The sequence below is a fragment of the Myotis brandtii genome, unplaced genomic scaffold (genome assembly GCF_000412655.1).
Source record: "Myotis brandtii unplaced genomic scaffold, ASM41265v1 scaffold157, whole genome shotgun sequence".
NCBI classification, from domain to species: domain Eukaryota; kingdom Metazoa; phylum Chordata; class Mammalia; order Chiroptera; family Vespertilionidae; genus Myotis; species Myotis brandtii.
The window spans coordinates 93,038-111,257 of record NW_005355708.1 but is presented as its reverse complement, the minus strand read 5'-3'; the positions used below and the strand labels follow the sequence as shown (position 1 = coordinate 111,257).

The following is an 18,220-nucleotide window of genomic DNA, read 5'->3' as shown; positions in this document are numbered from 1 at the left end:
GCCGCTTGAGCAGCTCAGTGAGCCGGACTCCGCCTTCTGCCTGTCGCTACCGTCTCAGACAGCAGGGGGCGCTGCAGGATGGACAGACGGGGCCGGGAGCCGGCTTTATGGGAAGATCCAAGTTACTGCAAAGACAGGGTCTGCCCTGGGGCCTCCGGCCAGCGGGGAGCAGCCGGGTGGGAGGGCTCAGCTGTTCCCCTTGTCACCTCCTCCACCCTGAAGCCACGAAGCCACGTCCATCTGCCAGGCTGCAGCTGCAGTTTGCGGATCATGCTGGCGGTTGGAAAGGTTTCCCAGCGAGCGTGGCACTGTGTGAAGGGCCCTTTCATGGCCCTCCTGCCCCCTCCCTCCTCCCTCCTCCCTCCTCCCTCCACAGGCAGGTCCGGCCGCCCCTCCCCTGGCCTCGGGCTCTGCTGCCTGCCTTCCCCACTAAGGGAGCGTGGCCTGTCAGGGCTCAGAGCCCCCGGAGCCTGGGTCAGTGCCTTGGGTCCCAGTGGCCCCACTCCAGCCCCGTTCCACCTGACCCAGCCCCTGGCCAGCGGGTCCTGGTCATGGCAGCCACCTGGGCATCCTGCCCTGGGAGGGAGCTAGAGCCTTGGCAGCGCCCACACAACAGGGATGGAGGGAAAGGGGCCAGGAAGGTGAGGGAGGGAGCCTGCAAACCCCAGTGAGTCACGCACAGGCAGAGGGGGACCCAGGGCCAGGGTCATCCTCGCCTGCCACTGCCCCAGAGCGCCTCCCTCTGGTCACAGAGGGACGGCCTTTTGCCTGTCCCTCCTTGTCTCCCCTGACCTTGCCAACCAGCAGCCTAGAGCCTGGGGAAGGGATGGCGGGCCTAGTCCTGGCCACTTGGGGGGAGAAGAAGGGGAGGTGGAGGGCTATTCGCGGAGACTCCCACCTCCTCCAGTCTCAGGCCCGCTCCGGCCTTCACACCTCTATTTACTAGGAAGAGAGCTGGAAAGGGGGGGCCCCTGGGGCGGAGCGGGGCCACCTGCCGGCGCTCCCTCACTCCCTTCAGTTCCTTCTGGAGAAACGGGTTAGGGCCTCACTTAGCCTATCGCTGCGGGAGATTGGAACAACAGAGCCCCACCTGTCCGCCTTTACCTGCGCTGCCTCCTCCTGGGCAGGAGTGGGGGAGGGGAGGAGTGGGAGGGGACAGCTGGTCTCCCCACTGACCCTCCCCCCACGGGCACCCCGGAACCCCATCCTCCTGGGCAGGCATGAGGAGCTGGGCTGGCAGGGGCGCTGATGCCAGCCTCCTCCCCGCAGCCTGTCCTCTCTCGCTGCTGGAGGGGAGAGAGTTAAGGCAGCCTGCGGTGTTTGTGCCTGACTCCTCCTAGATGTATATTTAGCCGGCAGGGCAAGGCGGGGAGAGCAATGCCAAGATGCCCTGGACCAGAGCCTCTGATTGGCCACGCCTCTCAAAGGAGGCAGGGGCGGGGGCCACGAGGGGCCACGAGGGGTGGGATGCTGGGATTGGATCGCGCAGAGGGAAGCTTCAGGGCATGTGTGAGTTGGCGCTAAGGAAGGCTGGGGTTCCAGAGAGGACTGGAGGCCCGGAGTGGGAGCAGGACCCAGTGCCCCAGTCTTCCAGGGACGTGGGTGGGTTGTGGAGAGCAGAGCTGGGCACGGGGCTCGCCAGGGACGGCGTGGGGGGCAGCTTGCCACCACCTGTGGGAATGGCTCCGCCTTCCACCCCGAATCTCCCTCCCTCACTCTGCTGCTAGCGCTCTGGGCTCTCCTCCTCCACTCCCTGGCCCTGGGACCCCAGTGTGGGGATAAGCGAAGGCCACCCAAGTGAGGACAAGCCACGGCTCTTGGCGTCGGGCTTGCTGGGCAAGGGGTCGGCCACCATCACCGGCACTGGTGGGAGCCGGAGCTTTCTAGAAGAGCACAGGGAAGGCCTCAGGGGTGGCCAATGTGAGGCCGTCCGTCCAGGGAGTCTGTGGGGGGGGGGCAACCAGATTTGGGGCATCCTGTGCGAGTGGTGAGAGTGGTTAGGGGTGCATACTTGGCCTTCCCTGCTTGGCCCCAGGCGGACGCAATGGAAAGGATTAGGGCAGCTGTCATCAGGAATCAAGCCTGGCCACCTGGGGTCAATCGCTTCAGGGTTAGCTGGGCCTCCTGGACCAGGTGTTCGAGATAGAGGTCTGACCTCCGGCCCGTCTGAGTCACAGATAACAGGCCGGCTTCCTGGGCCGGTTTCTGCAGCTGACGCGCCCGAGTTCGGCCGTCATCCCCCTGGACATGCAGCCTCTCACCAGCGACCTGTGCGTCATCCCAGCGTTCAGGCAAGCGGGCCAGGAATCCGAGAGGTTGCCCACTGAGCTAAGTCACAGAGCGGGCCGCTGGGCTTGCGCACAACACCCCCTGCTCCCTCCCCGCTTCTGAAGACAAGGCTCCTGCCCCCGTGCCTCCAGCTCCTGCTGTCAAGAAATCTTTACTAAATGAATGAAATGTTAGTGTTTATGATCTCCGTGAGGGTAACCAGGCGGAAATGCAAAAAGCGAGTGAGTGCAGGATCCTGGCTGACGGGGCAGCTGTAACCAGGGCGGCAAACTCGGCTCCCTCCTCCCTCCCACCACCTCTGTGCTCCCTCCTCCGTCCCTCCCTGCCACCACCTCTGTGCTCCCTGGTTGGAAGCTGAGACCATGGGCTGAGACCGTCTGGGCCAGTGGGGCCGGGAGGGAACTGCCCCCCGACCCCCACCCAGGGCAGAGCAGTCCGCCCGAGGGCCTGTCTACCCCACTGTTCACTCGCTGGGATAATTGATGGGTTGGGGATTCTGGTCCAGCCTCCCTGAGTTGGAGGGCAGCCAAGAGCAGAGGACGCTTCCGCCCAGGAGCTGGCCTGGGGTGCAGCCGAGGGGGAGGAAGGCGGAATCCTAAGGTGGCCCCGTGACCCCCATCCCCGTCCTCAGGAGTCACTCTGAGATTAGGTTCCATTACACAGTAAGAGGGCTTGTCCACGTGGGGAGAACTGCCCGCAGGGAGGGGTCAGGTGAACCGGCCACAGGTGTGTCCTGCGCTGGCCCCAGGGCCTGCGCTGCACAGTGATGGTGACGGTGACGTGAGGCCCCGGCCCGTAACCCAACTCCCTATTGTGTCCGCATTCCTGCGCCCAAGAGAGGCCAGGATTAAGGCCGGTCCCCTGGGTTACCCGCTCAGGTGGGTGTGGGTGCTCCTGCTCCGGGAAAGAAACAGGAGAAATCATTTCAGAAAGCGGGTGCTGAGTCAGTGCCCTCTGACCTCAGGGTCACCCTGCGAAGGAAACTGATTCGGGCGAGCCACCGCCACCGCCTCCGTGTCATTGTTGATTTTTCCAAGGCTTGTCCTGCTTCCTGCCAAGTAAACACCTCGGGGGGCAGGAAGGAGAGGCGTGTTCACAACCTGGTGGGGACCTCTCGTACCCAGAGCCGGGGACCCTGGCGTCCAGCCGCTCAGGTCACACCAGGTTGGGCCTGGGGCGTCTGAGCCCCCAGGGAGGCGGTGGCCCAGGTCTGCCCCCAGTCACAGACCTGGCCGAGGCGCGCTGCGGGGAGGGGGCGTGGGCAGGGCCTCCAAGTGGTTTCAGACATTTGGAGTTTCCATCCCTCGCCTCCTCTCTTCCTTCTTTTCTTCCAAAGGTGTCCAGCGGAGGGCTTGGTCCTGAGAAAAACTCGGGGAACAAGAAGCACAGTGTGGCTGGGCGGACAGAGGAGCGGGAGAGAGACAGCAGGGGCTGGAGGGCGCTAAGAGGAAGGAACCGGGAGAAAGGGGGCAGCGACCTGTTCAGAAGCCGGAGGGTGAAGAGGAGTCAGGATGAGAACACGCTGAGGAAATGGGTCAGGTAAGGCAGCCTGTCCTTCGGCAGAGCCGCGGGCGCCAGGTCAGATAGGCAGAGGGCACACTCAGTTCTCCTTATAGACTGGGTTGTGGTTGACTGGGAGGAGGAGCCCCGGTCCAGGGGCCTCGTCACCTCCGGGGATTCCAGCAACAGGTCCCACCCCCACCCCACCCCACCCCACTCCACCCCACTGCCTCTCTCCTCCAGGCTTGTCCCCTCCTCGCTGACACAGCCCTGACCCTGTCCCTGCATGAAGCCACCCAGGGGTGGCCCCCTGCCCCAGGATGAAGTCCTAGCTCCTCCATATGGCAGCCCTCATGGCGTGGCTCCCGTCCCCCCAGCCCTGGCTTTCCCCATGTCACCCCGACCCTGCTCCGGCCAAGCTGTCGGCGGACCATCGGACCTGCTCAGTGCCTGACAAATGGCCCCGGGAAGTGTGTTCTGGGTGCACATATGGACGAGCCGTCTGGCCCATGAGAGACTTTCCTCTCGGCTCTGGAGCTCGGAGCAGGGCCGACATCCCGTCCATGCACACCGACCGGGCCCTTGCGTGGCCCGTGCTCTGCAGGCTCCTCTGGGCCCCAGGAATGGAGGGCTGCCTGGCCCTTCCCACCCGCACCCCTGTTGCCTGCAGAGGACCCCATGTGTAGCCTTCCGTGGGGTGGAGAAAAGGAAAGGCCACAGAGCCTGCAGATGGCTTCACAAAGGAGCTTTGGATTGAGCTGCTCGACTGCCCAGACAGGCGGGAGAGCAGAGGCCGAGGTGGGGCCAGCCAGGGGGGTGGGGTGTGCACAAAGGTAGATCTGCTCCGAGGAGCCCAGGGCCGAGGCCTGCAGCTAAGAAAACATGTTTAGTGGTTTCTGCTGTGGGCACCTGCATTCCTGAGTCACTGAAGGGGAGATGGCCCCAGGTGTGGGGGAGGGGGGGGCACCCCACCTGGTCTTGCCACAAGGAACAGGCTTTGAAAGGAGTTAGACACATTAGAGAAAGTGCTGGGAGCATGTTAAGGGCAGATGCTTATAGAAGCCGGGAGCCAACAGACAGGCCGAGGCTGCGGTGGCGAGGTGGCGAGGCCAGGCCAGAGGCGATGGCAGGAGGCACAGTGGGCAGGGCCTCCCCCCCCCCACCCGCCCCTGCCCTCCCCCGTGGTAGGCCATCTGTGGGGGACAAACCCGGGGCCACCTCTCTGGGCTGGCACCATCTGGGTGGCCAGGAGGTGAGCCAGGGAATGCCCGGGGAGCAGCCAAGTGCTGAAATCACTGTGCCCAGGCCTGCCCTTCCCAACGAGGGGGTGTGAAGGGGGGAGAGGCAAGAAGCTAGGAGGCTGGAGAGCTCTGGAGCTCCCTCCAGGATGTGAGGCCCAAGAACAAGGGTGGGGGTGTTGGGGAGCGAGACCAAGGGCCTGTGCGTCCCCCACAGTCCCCTTCCTCTCTGCCCCCTGGGTTTAGGTGACCAGGAGACCCTGGGAATGGCAGAGTCGCAAGATAAAAGGAGCCCGAGTCCCTGAGTCACTGTGTGGAGGAAAGCCACGGACCCATCAGGAACGCCCGCGCTGGAGTGTTAACTGAGTAAGAAATCCGTTTCCAAGGCTTCGGGACCATTCTACACTCGGGGGTCCACGTATTACTGCTTCTCAGCCTCCCCTTTGTAACACCCTCCCCCGCCCCCCCTACTTGGCCGCCGTCAACTCGAACCGAGTTGCACAAGGTGCTGACTGATCCGGGCTGAGGCCTGTATTTCACTCCCTGCTGGCTCCCGTCCTGCCTGGTTCACACAGTCCGCTTGCTCCGCCGTTGGCTGACTCAGCTGGCCCGGGCCACCATCCATCTGCTGTCAGTGAGCACCTGGCTCCCAGAAAGACGCACATTTATCCCCCCAAACATAGGGTTCTTTTCTTCAGCGAAGGCGGTGCAGCAATGTGTTTGGAGAAGTGAGCTGCTATTCAGCACGCGGCTCCTGCTTACTTTGGGGCACAGCCAGGGAACACAGGTCTTTAGCCCCAACTCTCTAAGCAAGAGCCTCCAGGGGCTGGGGAAGAGGTGTGTGTGTGGGGGGGGGGCGGTAATGGAGAGGGGATGGAGACCAAAGGAGCGACAAGTCTCTCAGAAAGCAATTAAGCATCTCTTGGTGGCCTCAGGGACAACCTCAACTTTTTGTCCTTCTGCCCAGGGAGGCTGAGGCCGGGGAGGAGGATGGGGGAGGAGGGCATCCGTAGCTGCGTTGAGGCGCTCACAGCAGCAGCAAGGGGAGCCCGGGAACGGACATAGTGGGGCCCAAGATACAAGGAAGCCCCTCCCCACTGGCCACTGCTGAGGGCAGCTCCGGACCCCAGCCCAGCAGAGCGGAGAGGCTGGAGTGGACGACAGTACAGCCTGGGACACGTCCAGCCTAGGCCAGGCCAGGCTCCACCGTAGCTCACAGAAGCCTCGGCCCGGCTGCCCCTGGGTCAGATGCCTGGAGGTCATAAAATGACACGGCATCCGAGCCGCTAAGGGCTCCAGGATGACTCTGCCTCAGCAATTTCCAGGGCAAATTTGCTTTTTTGTTTGAGTCTGGAAATAACAGCGCAGACTCCCCAGGGCCCAGGAATCCAGCCACTGGCTCCTGATTTCTCTCCCGGAGCAAGACGCAGCCAGATGCACAGGGCAGCGCTGAGGTCAAATGACAACGGCCTGACCGGCTGCCCCCTCAGCAGTCGCCAACCTTTCGGACCTCACGGACCACCAGGGGTCCAGATGCCACGACCCCACTCAGGGAGGTCAGCGAGGGTCACTGGGCCTCTCCATACCTCTCGCTGGTCGTGCGAGTGGCCTGAATCCTCCCTGGGCAGCTAAGGGGCATCTCTATTGCTATGGAGGCTGCTCTCAGCACTAACCAGATGAGTGAGGAGCCAGGAGGGGTGCAGCTCGTGCAAGATGCATTTAGGTATTTCCGCTGCGAATCCTTGCCCAACTGCCCCAGCCCCTTCACGGCGGCTCACTCCCCTCCCAGACCAAGTGCCTTCCAACAGCTTAAACCCTCCCTCCTCTGCGCAGGGCCTGCTTCCTCTCGTCACTTATCAATGACTTTGCTCATTAGTTCCTTGCAAGTGTTCGCGCTCCAAATGCAGCTGAGTCCTTTCCACGCCTCGTTTGCAAACCGGTCTGGCCCGATCCCTTCTTGCAAGCCCCCATTTCCCTGGGTCTGACAGGTGCGGTGACCCAGTGCCCGAGGTGCTGGGCGCCCACAGGAAATGCCAGAGACCAAGGTCTCCCCAGGACTGGCAGCTCGGATGGCCCCCGGGCAGAGCTAACCCGAGCCTGCTGCCCTTTCCTTCCTGCGGGTGACTCAGCAAGAAGCTGGCGGAGAGAGACACAGATCTAGACCTGGATCTCGCAGAGGGGGTAGCGGGCAAGGTCACGGCTCTCGTCTGTGTACAGACAGAAACAGGTTAGTCATGGGGCTGGGCACAAATGCTCAGCCTCACCCAGAATAAAAGAAGTCAGATGAAAAGTGTACCCAGGCCTAGCTGGTTTGGCTCAGTGGACAGGGCATCGGCCTGCCTGGACTGAAGGGTTCCGGATTCGATTCTGGTCAAGGGCACATGCCCGGGTTGTGGGCTTGATCCCCAGTAGGGGTGTGCAGGAGGCAGCCGATCAATGATTCTCTCTCCTCATTGATGTTTCTATCTCTCCCTCTCCCTTCCTCTCTGAAATCAATAAAAATATTTTTTAAAAGAAAAGTCCACTCAGATGCATTTTCCACCGAGCAGATTGGCAAGAATCAAAGGTTTGACAACTGCTTACGCTGGCAAGGGTGGGGCAAGGAAGGCCTGTCGTGCTTTGCAAGCAGGATCGCGAACCCGCACGGCCTCCGTGAGGGCCATTTGGCAATATCTGCTAAATGCACAAATTCTTCAGCCCAGCAGCTCCACTTCTAGGAAGTCCCGGCCAGCTGTGCGGGCACTTTTGTGAAATGACCTGGGTGGCATTGCTTATGAGATTGGCGAGGCCATGCGGGCGCCCGCCGTCGGGGACTGACGCCACGTTTACGGGACGGCCAGTGGCAGGAACAGGGAATCAGGACCAGAGAGGTATGGCCGTGGAAACAGTCCCAGACACGCTGCGAAGTGGAAAAACAAAAGAACATGCAAAGCAGGAGTGGAGCAGCTGTGCGGCCAGCTGGTTTCAGTTCTCCCCGAATGAATGGGCCGGCACGCTCCCATCTGGGGGGAAGGGAAAAGGAAAACAGCCCGTGTGCTCGCCTGGTAGTGTGGGCTGAAGGCGCTCCCTGGAGACCCGAGCGTTGGTCTCATCGGTCACCCAGGAGCAAGCCTTCTCATTAGGCACCTTTTTGCCTTGTCACCTGCAAAGCACTTCGTTTGTGTCGCCGCATCCAATCCTCAGGACAGACCCCCTTTTTCAGATAAGGAAATGGAGGCCCAGAAGGTGGGGTCATTGCTCGGAGGTCACACAGCTGAGCCAGGATTTGCATCCCAGTTTTCTGGCTCCTCCTCACATCCTTTTGCTGCCTCACCCTGTGGCTGGAGAGTCCTGGGGGCCGGGGTCACGGAGGTCCTCATTTCCACCGACAGCAGGATCCAGGCCGCAGGGCACATGGGTTCAGGCACCGGCTGGGGTGTCGGAGAACGGCATCAAGTTCTGGGTCAGCTACATCCTACCTGGGTGACTTTGGGGAAGTTGCTTCTTGGGCCGACTCAGTCACTTTGCCTATAAAGCAAGAGTAATAATAGCCCAGCTGGTGTGGCTCAGTGGTTGAGTGTCGACCTATAAACCAGGAGGTCACGGTTCCATTCCTGGTCAGGGCACATGCCTGGGTTGCAGGTTTGATCCCCAGTGGGGAGCTGAGGCGGGGCATGTAAGAGGCAGCCATCAATGATTCTCTCCCATCGTTGCTGTTTCTATCTCTCTCTCTCTCTTCCTTCCTCTCTGAAATCAATAAAAATGTCAATAATCAATAATCAATGTCCCAACCCTTTAAAAAAAAAAAGTAATAATTCTACCCACAGCAGAGGGCTGTTGTGGGGATTCAGGGAGCTGAGCAGCAAGGATGCGGTGGCCTAGAAGAGCAGCCAGGCCCGGCTTCCTGCAGCCCCGCTTGCCCCACCCCCCACCCCCAAGGCGGCCCGCGTCCCAGGGGTCATGCTCAGATCCCAAAGAAGAGTGGTTTTCGTTCATTCTGACGTTCCTTTCTCCTTCCCTCTCTCAGTCCCGCGGCTTCTCCTTCCCGCTCTGCACTGGCTCCAGGAGCCGGCAGCGAGGAGACCAGACCGAGGCTCTTCAGGGAGATGCAGGCCAGCCCGGCGGCCTAGGAAGGAGACATACGGTATGTGCCTCTCCCAGCAGGAGCCCCTCTGCCCCTCCCCGCCCTCCCCGCTACTCCTACTCCACTAAAAGCCCCAGACTGGTTTTCCTTGGAAATGACAACCAACCAAACACAGACAACAGAGGGGAAAGGCGAATAATTGACCGTTTTTCCTCTTTCCTTTCCTACTAAATAGGTTTGAATACTAAGCCTTCCCCTACATAGCATTCTTTTTTTTTTTTTTATAAGATAAAAGTTTCTTTCTCAGGCTGTGGTCTGGAGGCGGGAGGTCGTGTTGTCAGGGTTTTGGGGTGCCACAGTCTTTAGAGAGCCAGCTGTGGTCCTGCCCCGCGTTCTCCCGGGATCCTCAGCCGACTCCCGGCCAGCCTGTCTCGGTACCTTTGCAGTTTTACAGTCCAAAGTGCCTTTACAAAATAATTATAATAATTACATATACATATATATTTTATTGATTTCAGAGAGGGAGAGAGAGATAGAAACATCAATGAGGAGAGAGAATCATCATGGATTGGCTGCCTCCCACATGCCCCCCACTAGGGATCAAGCCCACAACCCCAGGTATGTGCCCTGACCGGGGATCGAACCGTGACCTCCTGGTTCTTAGGTGGATGCTCAACCACTGAGCCACACTGGCCCAGCTGTTTCAAAATTTTTAATAAGAATGAATTCCTTTTGTGATTTTTTTTAAAAAAATTGTGAATGTTCCCCGTGACCGCATGTGTTAATGCAATAGTGTCTTTTGTGGCCTTTAAGAAGCGTCCAGCCCTGCTAAGCTGCAGGCCCCTCTCCCACGCCTGCGTGTAGGCCACTTGGCCCAGTGAGGACACCCTTAGTCTGCGTGTGGCCATGAGATCAGCGCGCATAGGGACCTGGGTTCCAGGAGAGGCGGGGGAAGAGAAGGCGGACTCCACATTGGCTGTGACCATGGCTCCTCCCTCCTTCCTCCAAGCCCCCAGGCCTGCGACATATGTGTCTCCCTGGCTACCTGGCAGACCAGGCCGCAGGCCGGAGCCACGGTGTTGGAGGCAGGGACTCTGCAGAACAGAATGGAGTCAGCACAGAGCACATTTTAAAAAATCAATCATTGGGAAAAAATAAAAATAAAATAAAATGAAAAATCAATCTTCGGGAGGACAATCCATCACCGGGGCAGCCGCCCAGCAGAGCGAGGGGGTGGGCGCTGAGGCCACCCACCCAAGGAGCCGGCGTGCAGCTGGGGGTGCTGATGGCTCAGCGGGCACCGAGGCCAGCCTGGGCCAACTGTATCCAGTGCCCAAGGGCACAGCGGGGCTGGCACACCCTTGCCACCGCCAGGAGGAAGGGGCCGTGTGCTTGGTGCTTGTTTGTTTGCTGTTGGAGCTCCTCGCACGTGGGTGTGGAGCGGATCTCCCCAGTGCGGCTGGAGTCTGCCCAGGACCAGCCCTCCCAGCCCCTCCCAGGTCAGGGAAAGAGGCTGGGGGTGCCGTCCATGGAGAACCCAGGAGACCCAGGAGCAAAGAAAGGGACCACATAAGGAGACCCCTGTTGCTCCTAATAGGGGATGTCCCATTGATGGGCAGAGACAGAGGCAGGTCCCCAGGACGTGTCCCTGAGGGGAGAGAGGCAGGGGCGGCAGGGCCCCCAGCCCCCAGCTAACCATAGACACCAAGTCACTGAGGCAGCTGAGCTCGCGGCACAGCGGCTCTCAGGGATCCCCCTCCTGCCGGCTCCGCAGGCACCATTGGGTGTGTGCAGGGGATTCCTCAAGTACGGGGAACAGGTTCCATCCTGTCCTCCTGAGCCGCCAAGGACCTGGGCACCTGGGGGGCAGAGGGAAGCAGTGTTCCCTGCTGGGGCTGCAGGTGCTCGCAGCCAGTGACTCAGGGCGGCCGTGACGAACCCCAGGCTCTGAGCCAGCACCACTTCCGACCCCAACCCGGCCTCATCGTGAACAAGTCTGGCCGCCTGATTGGAAGAGACACCAACACAGCCCCTCCAACAGACTGTCTCTTACTCAAAACGCAACCCTCTTCCCTCCTGTGTCAGCCCGGGTGGAATCAGCTGGCAGAGACCAGCCTGAGCGAGGCCCCTCATGCAGGGCCAGCAGTTTCTGCGAAGGGCCAGACAGCAAAGCTATTCAACCTCCTGCCTGTGGGCTCCATCACAGCTACTCCACTCTGCCCTTGTAGCATGAAAGCAGACAGGCAATAGTCAACAAGTGGACGTGGCTGTGTTCTAATAAAACTTTATTTATAAAAACAATCGGTGGGCCAGGTTTTGAGTGTAGTTTGCTGGCCCTGCCAGGGCAGGTCTGAGCATCCCTGAGAATTGGCCATCCTTGCTAAACTCCCACGGACCTGCCGTAGCCATCCCAGGTTCCCCCAGAGTCCGGCTGTCCACCGCCGCAGAGAGGAGGAGAGTTTCTGTGGGGGGAAAAGAAGCAGATATTTGCTTGAACGGAGCACCCGCGCCCCACCCCGGCAAGTCCCTCCACCTCTGGCCAGTGTATTTAAACCTGAACAGATACCTCCCCAGTGAGCACATGTTTGCAGCCACTTAGAGATGAACAAGGAACCAGTTGCCTCCCAGAGGGTATGTGAGTCTAGAGAACAGTCTGGAAGCCTGGGGAGGGGCCAAGAGCAGCGATGTTTTTATTCTTACTCACATCACCTGGGGCTAAAGAAGGGGCTACAGTGGGAAACACCTCAAGGTTCAAGTCTCAGAGCTGCTGCCACTTACTAACCGAAGGACCTTGAGCAAGTTCCATAACCTCCCCGAGCTTCAGTTTCCTTGTTTTACGAAACGGAGATAAAAATAGTACTCAGTTCCTGGAGCCCGAAGGTTTCGACCAGATAACCTATGGAAAGCATTTAACACAAGACCTGATATACTGGGCAAGACCAGACCTGTGACTGGACTGTTGGTTTACTCACCCGGCACCTTCCCTGTGTCAGACCCGTGCTAGGACCTGCTAAGTTAAACCGTATAGGATACTCATAGGAACCCTGGGAGGTACCCCATGTTACAGGGGGGGAAACCGAGGCTCAAAGAAGCCATCACGTGCCCCAGGGCACACAGATTTGCTTTTGTCAAAAGGGAGCGAGAAGAGTAAATCGACAAGATGCGCAAGAAGGGCAGAATGGGAGTGGGCGAGGAAGCTTGGGAAACTCCACAGACCGATGACAGGGCAGGGAGGCACCCCGTTGGAATGACTGTTTTCCCTTTCTGGAGAGGAAGAGTTCAGCTACCTGCGCCACCATGAGCTCAGCCGAAACTCCACAGACCGATGACAGGGCAGGGAGGCACCCTGTTGGAATGACTGTTTTCCCTTCTGGAGAGGAAGAGTTCAGCTACCTGAGCCACCATGAGCTCAGCTGGGGGCCCGTCTCTTGTACACCTGCCAGTCTCTACCGGGAAAGCTGACTGTTACTGGTACAAAGATTCTTTGGAGATTGTGGGTGGACACCCCAGGCCCCCGCTGAGAGGTTGAGTCCATTCCTCCACATCCTAGTATCTGGCGGCTTTGTGACTCTTTGACCAATGGAATATGGCCAAAGTGATGCCAACCCTTATCTGCACCCAGCCCTTGAGAGACTGGCCATTTCTACTGACCGTTGGAGTCAAAAGCTGCCACTTAAGAAGCTGGGGCCACACTGCTGGAGAGAGAGGCCGCGTGGAAGAGCCCTGAGCTGCCATCTGGGACACCCAGCCCAGTCGGGCCTTCAGATGACCACAGACCCAGCTGCTCTCCGATTGCAAATGTATAGAGACCCCGCCCCATTCGCTGAGGAAGAACTGGTCAGTTGAGCCCTGTCAACCTACACAACCACGACAGATAAAAATGAATCACCAGGTTAAGCACTGAATTTGGGGTCCTTTGTTTACACAGCCCTCAGTGACACGAATCCTCTGGAAGATTCATCTCTTCCCCAGTCTTACTCACTGGCTACTCTGGGGCAACAAGGACCCGAAAGCTCCAAAGTGCACAGTCCCTCACTGATGACTCGACCGCATGGTCTCCTGGGTAACCATCCTTGGTCGCAGAGCAAAGTTGCCGGACCTGCTGCTCCTTCTGGGGTTGGTAGGAAACCTTTAAATGAAAATCAACCAACATCTGCCAAGCAGCCAGCTGCTCCTGGCACTCTGAGCAACTCAAAGAGACATGCGATGCCTTTTATTTGACCAGCATTAAGCAGCTTAGCAAGCACTCCAACATATTGAACCTCCTGTCACCCGTGACAACCATAAAAGGCAGCGGGGCAGGCATGGTTCCTTCTGTTACAGAACAGGAAACTGCCCAAGTCCACACCAACAGGCGTGGCCGAGCCAGGGCTGGAAGCCAGGGCACCTGGCGACCCGTCTACAGGCCTCCTTCACGCTCACACCATCCCTGTTGTCCCCAAACCATCCTAGACAGCAGCCTGGGACTTGATCGGGCCCATTTTCCCAGGTTGAAGGAACAGATCACTGGAGACGAGAAAGCATCCACAGGTGCTAAGTACGTGCTGTCGTTACGGGCCCTGAAGTCACCTTCCTGGGTTCAGGTGTGGCTCTGCCCTGAGCTCGAGTAACTCGGCAGTTACTTCCCTTGCTGAGCCTCAGTGTCCGCATCTGTAAAGGTAATGCGCTGCTGCTGAGAGCTGTCATGCCTCTGGGGGGAAGGGAGGGCCTTGGAGGCTGTCCTGAATGGCAGAGCACCGTGGAGGTGACCCTCAGTGATTCTGAATGCCTTGCTCTCCAGGAAGTGGTCCAACCTCCCCCAGGCTGCCATGCTGTGAGGAAGCCCAACTAGCCACGTGGGGAGGCCACACAGAGAGGTCTGAGACTTCAGGAAGAGAGAGCGATGTTTGCCTAGTCCTAGCTGCCTCAGCCCCGGACTGTTCCAGCACCATCCACGGTCTGATTGCCACGGTATGACAGATTGGAAGCCAGAACCAGCCAGCCAAGCCCTCCCCAAATTCCTCACTCAAAGAAACCAGCGATTGCTGTTTGAGGTCACTAAGTTTTGGGCTCATTTATTGTACAGCAATAGGTCACTGGAACAGAGTTGGCTGGGAGGTTTGGTGGGTTAAATGGTGCTTCTCTTCCCCACCCCCTAAGAAAAGATACGCTCACCTGGAATCCCAGAATGTGACCTTATTTTATCCGGGTTTTTGCAGATGTAATTAAGGTAAGGGTTTTGAGAGGATTAAGGTGGGCCCTACATCCAATGACAAGTGTCCTTATAAGAGACAGAAAAGAAGACACAGATAACAGAGAAAAGTGCCAAGCCCAGTGGAAGGCAGAGATGGAGTGATAGGAGGCCACAAGCCCAGGAATGCCTGCAGCTACCAGAAGCTATAAAAAGCAAGGAAGGATTCTCCCCTTGAACTTTCAGAGGGAGCATGACCCTGCTGACACCTTGACTTTGGACTTGTGGCCTCCTGAACTGCGAGAGAATAAATGTCTGTCCACGTAAACCACGGAGTTTGTGGTAGTTTGTTGCCGCCCACTTCCAGCCTCCAGAACGGTGAGAGAATCCGTTTCTGTGGCTATAAGCCCCCCGTTTTGTGGTGCAGTAGCTCTAGCAAATGCCTACAGCATGCTTCCATCTCTCCTTTGACTTGACCCTCCCAACTACCTGTTAGTGGCTCTCAGTTACCACCTGTGATGGCCGGCCTCCAAGATGGCCTCTACGATCCCACCTCCTGGAGTTCCCTTCATGAATACGGCTGACCTGTCACCAACAAGATAGTGTGGAAACAACAGCGTGCGCGTTCCATGGCTTAGTCACTGTGTTTCAGTTCTGCCTTGTCCTCTCTCGGAACAGGCTCCCAGGGGAAAACCCACAACCACGTCCCGAGGCCGCTCCAACGGCCTGTGGAGAGTCCACGTGCTGAGGAACCGAGGCCTCCAGCCACCAACCAGCTCCGTCTGAGGGCACCGTCTACGAAGCAGACCCTCCAGCCCTAGCCCGGCCTTCAGATGACCACAACCCCGGCCGACATCATGGCTGCAGCCTCATGAGGGACTCCAAGCCAGTACCCCAAGTTCAGCCACTCCCTGACTCCTGACCCATAGAAACTATACGTCATCATGTTGGTTGCTTTGTACCACTAAATGGCATGGTAATTTGTTACACAGCATTAGCTAGCCAATACATCTTTTCCTATCCCGACAGAGGCAGCATGTGTCGTAGCTAAAAGTGCAAGTTCTGGGATCAACTATCACTTACTAGCTAATGACCTTGAACAAGTTACTTCAGTCTCTCTGAGATCCCTCGTTTATCCTTATTTATTTAAGGATCGATGTATCCACCTTATAGACTATTGGGAGGAGCAAAGGAGTTAATGTACAACATATACAGTCCCTGGCCCATAGTAGACACTCGTTATTATTATATGGGAGAGAAAACAGCTCGAGAGAAGTGAGGCGAGAGCCCCATGGCCACACAGCCAGCTCCTCAGCAGCCAGACCGAGTGCTGAAGCCAGGTCTCCTGTCTCCCTGTCCAGTGCTCCTGGTTTAGCTTCCCAGCCCACATCCCATCCCAGGATGCTTAGCTGCAAGCACTGGCAGCAGCTGGCTGTGCACACTGTGCTGGGGGTAGGGGAGGGGCACAGCCAGTTGGGTCAGACTGTGGCCCTTGCCCGGAAGAGAGCACCCCAGCCCCTGCAGGAGGGATGTGGACAGGCATGAAGAGCAGGCAGCAGCCGGCTGGGCACCCCCGAGAGGACTTCTATGGATCACATTTCACTGTCAGAGCGGGTCCAAGGACAGGGACCGAGCCGTCCCAGCCCTGGTAGGAAATGGCCAGGAGGAGAGCAGGACAACTGCTCTGAAACGCAATCCGGTATTAGGGCGAAAGGGGTGTCGGGAGTCAGTCTCAGTGCACGGACGGCTTTCGTTCAAGCAGATCAACATGACCTTGGGCAGCAGAGGCCCGGAGCCACGGGCCCCTCGGAGGGTCTTTCTCTGAGTCTGGGCACAGGCTCCACATCCGATAGCGGGAGGCGGCGAAGGGTGGCAGGGAACGAGGCCACGGAAAAAGGCGCAGAAATAAACAGCGGTGGCATTTGAACTTTTCCTTTGGTGTGTGTTTTTTTAAAATATATTTTTAATTGATTGACTTTATTTTTAAAAATATGTTTTTATTGATTTGAGAGAGAGAGAGAGAGAGAGAGAGAAAGGGAGAGGCATAGAGAGATAGAAACATCAACCATCAGCTCCCTCCTGCATGCCACCTACAGGGAGTCAAGCTCAAAACCCAGGCATGTGCCCTGACCTGGAATCAAATCATGACCTCTTCGTTCCTAAGCTCAACCACTGAGCCACACCGGTTGGGCTAATTGATTGGTTTAAAAGAGAGAGGAAAGGAGAAACATTGATGTGTTGTTTCACTTATGTATGCATGCATCGGTTGATTCTTTCTTCTTTCTCCCATCACCATTTATCCCCTCTATGCCCTCTTCCACCTCCACCCACCCCCCTCCCCCACTGGCTGACTCTTGTATGTGCCCTGACCAGGAACTGAACCTGCCCGGGGCCTTGGTGTATCAGGGCGATGCTCTAACCGACTTGCTCAGGGCTCGAACTTGACCTTTGAATGAGCAATAATATCACGTATGGAAATTGCATGCAAAGAACCTCCAGGTGTGCTTGTCACTTTCTGGTGCTGCCTCGGGGCCAGGTGTAGCCGTGGTGAAACATCAAGGAAGGTTCCTGGGTGCGGTGTTTCCTAAGTTGGCACTGAACAGTAGCAGTGTACGCCTCCCCAGCGTATGCCTCTGTAGCGCAACCAGGATTTTGAGCTGATTACTTTGAAACCCAGCCTACGCTGGAGAAGCCCTGTGAACATCCCGCTACCCTGTGTAAGGGAAACGCACATTTATAAAGAGAATCTCCGGTATGCGGTGTCTCCCTCTCTGTACCGGGAAGAGAAAGATGGCTCTAAAACTCCTGCTATCCAGGGAGAAGGCACCGACCTGCATCTGCACAACAAAACCTACTCTCGCTCCTCACACTTTCCCTGGCCCCCCCTGCACCCACCTCCCCACACCTTCCCCTCCGTTGTCTGCAGCGGAAGATGGGATTTAAGTCTGAATTCTAAGCCACCCCTTTGAGCTCCTCACTTTCCCCTGGGTGTCTCTTATGGATACAGAAAGTGTCCATGTTAACGAACATGTTTGTTTTTCTCTTGTTAATGTGTCTTTCGTTAGAGTTCCCAGCAGAGCACTAGGAGGGTAGAGGAAGCGTTATTCTCCCCGCCCCATCACCTTGACCTAAAATGCCCAGTTCAGGCATCCAAGGCCCTTACATCACAGGCTGTGGATTTCCTCTGGAGCATTACCATGTCCAAAAAAAGGAGTTAGGGTATAAAGGGGCAAGACGGGACACCAACCGGAAATAACGCAGGGACTGCCTCTGACCCTGACCTCCAGGAAGAGGGAACCTACAAGGGGTCTGACCGAGAAAACGTTTCTGGGGCTCGGCCACATTTTCTTCTGGACTCTGCCCCTTCCCCCTTCCCGAGATGCTCGCCTTCCAACAGGCACGGATCCAGGGCCTTCGAATCCTGTGGGTCCGTGGTGGGCAGTTAGACAGACCTGAGCAGAGCCAGGACATAGGCCAGGTGCAGAAGGTCACCAGGGCGGAAAGCCCCAGGCGCCCAGCAAGGGGCAAACCTGGGAAAGCAAGGACCTCCCCACAAGGTGAGCTTTCTCCCCTAGCATCTCGCTGGTCATGCAGCTGAGATCCCCTGACCTCTCCTCCCCTGACCTCTCCTCCCCTGACCTTTCCTCCCCTGACCTTTCCCCCCCTGGCATGTCACTAATCATGGGTAGACAGACCCCTTGGAGGAGGAACAAGGGCCCAAGAATGACCTCATGCAACTCCCATGCGTCCCTTGCACAACCCCTCCTTTCAGCATCCACCTCTAGGGCTAACCTCCGGGCCTCCGTGGCATTTCAGCTCCAGGGCCCGGAAAAGCAGAAAAACCAGACAAGCGAAGCCACGTCCCACATCAGGACCAGCTGCACTGACAATGGCTCCCGGCCCTGGCGCCGGCCAATCGGTGGAGACCGCCACCCGGAAGGGCACACCTGGAGGGCTGAC

General features: G+C 58.0%; 1 long non-coding RNA gene across 1 annotated transcript in view; it reads right to left on the bottom strand.

Moving 5' to 3' along the window:
• Positions 1 to 11,358: 11,358 nt before the first annotated feature.
• LOC106725334 overlaps positions 11,359 to 18,220 on the bottom strand; it is a 16,690-nt gene continuing 9,828 nt past the window's right edge. Inside the window, exon 2 of the long non-coding RNA XR_001361199.1 lies at positions 11,359 to 11,552. This is a non-coding gene — a long non-coding RNA (uncharacterized LOC106725334). The remainder of the gene's footprint in view (positions 11,553 to 18,220) is intronic.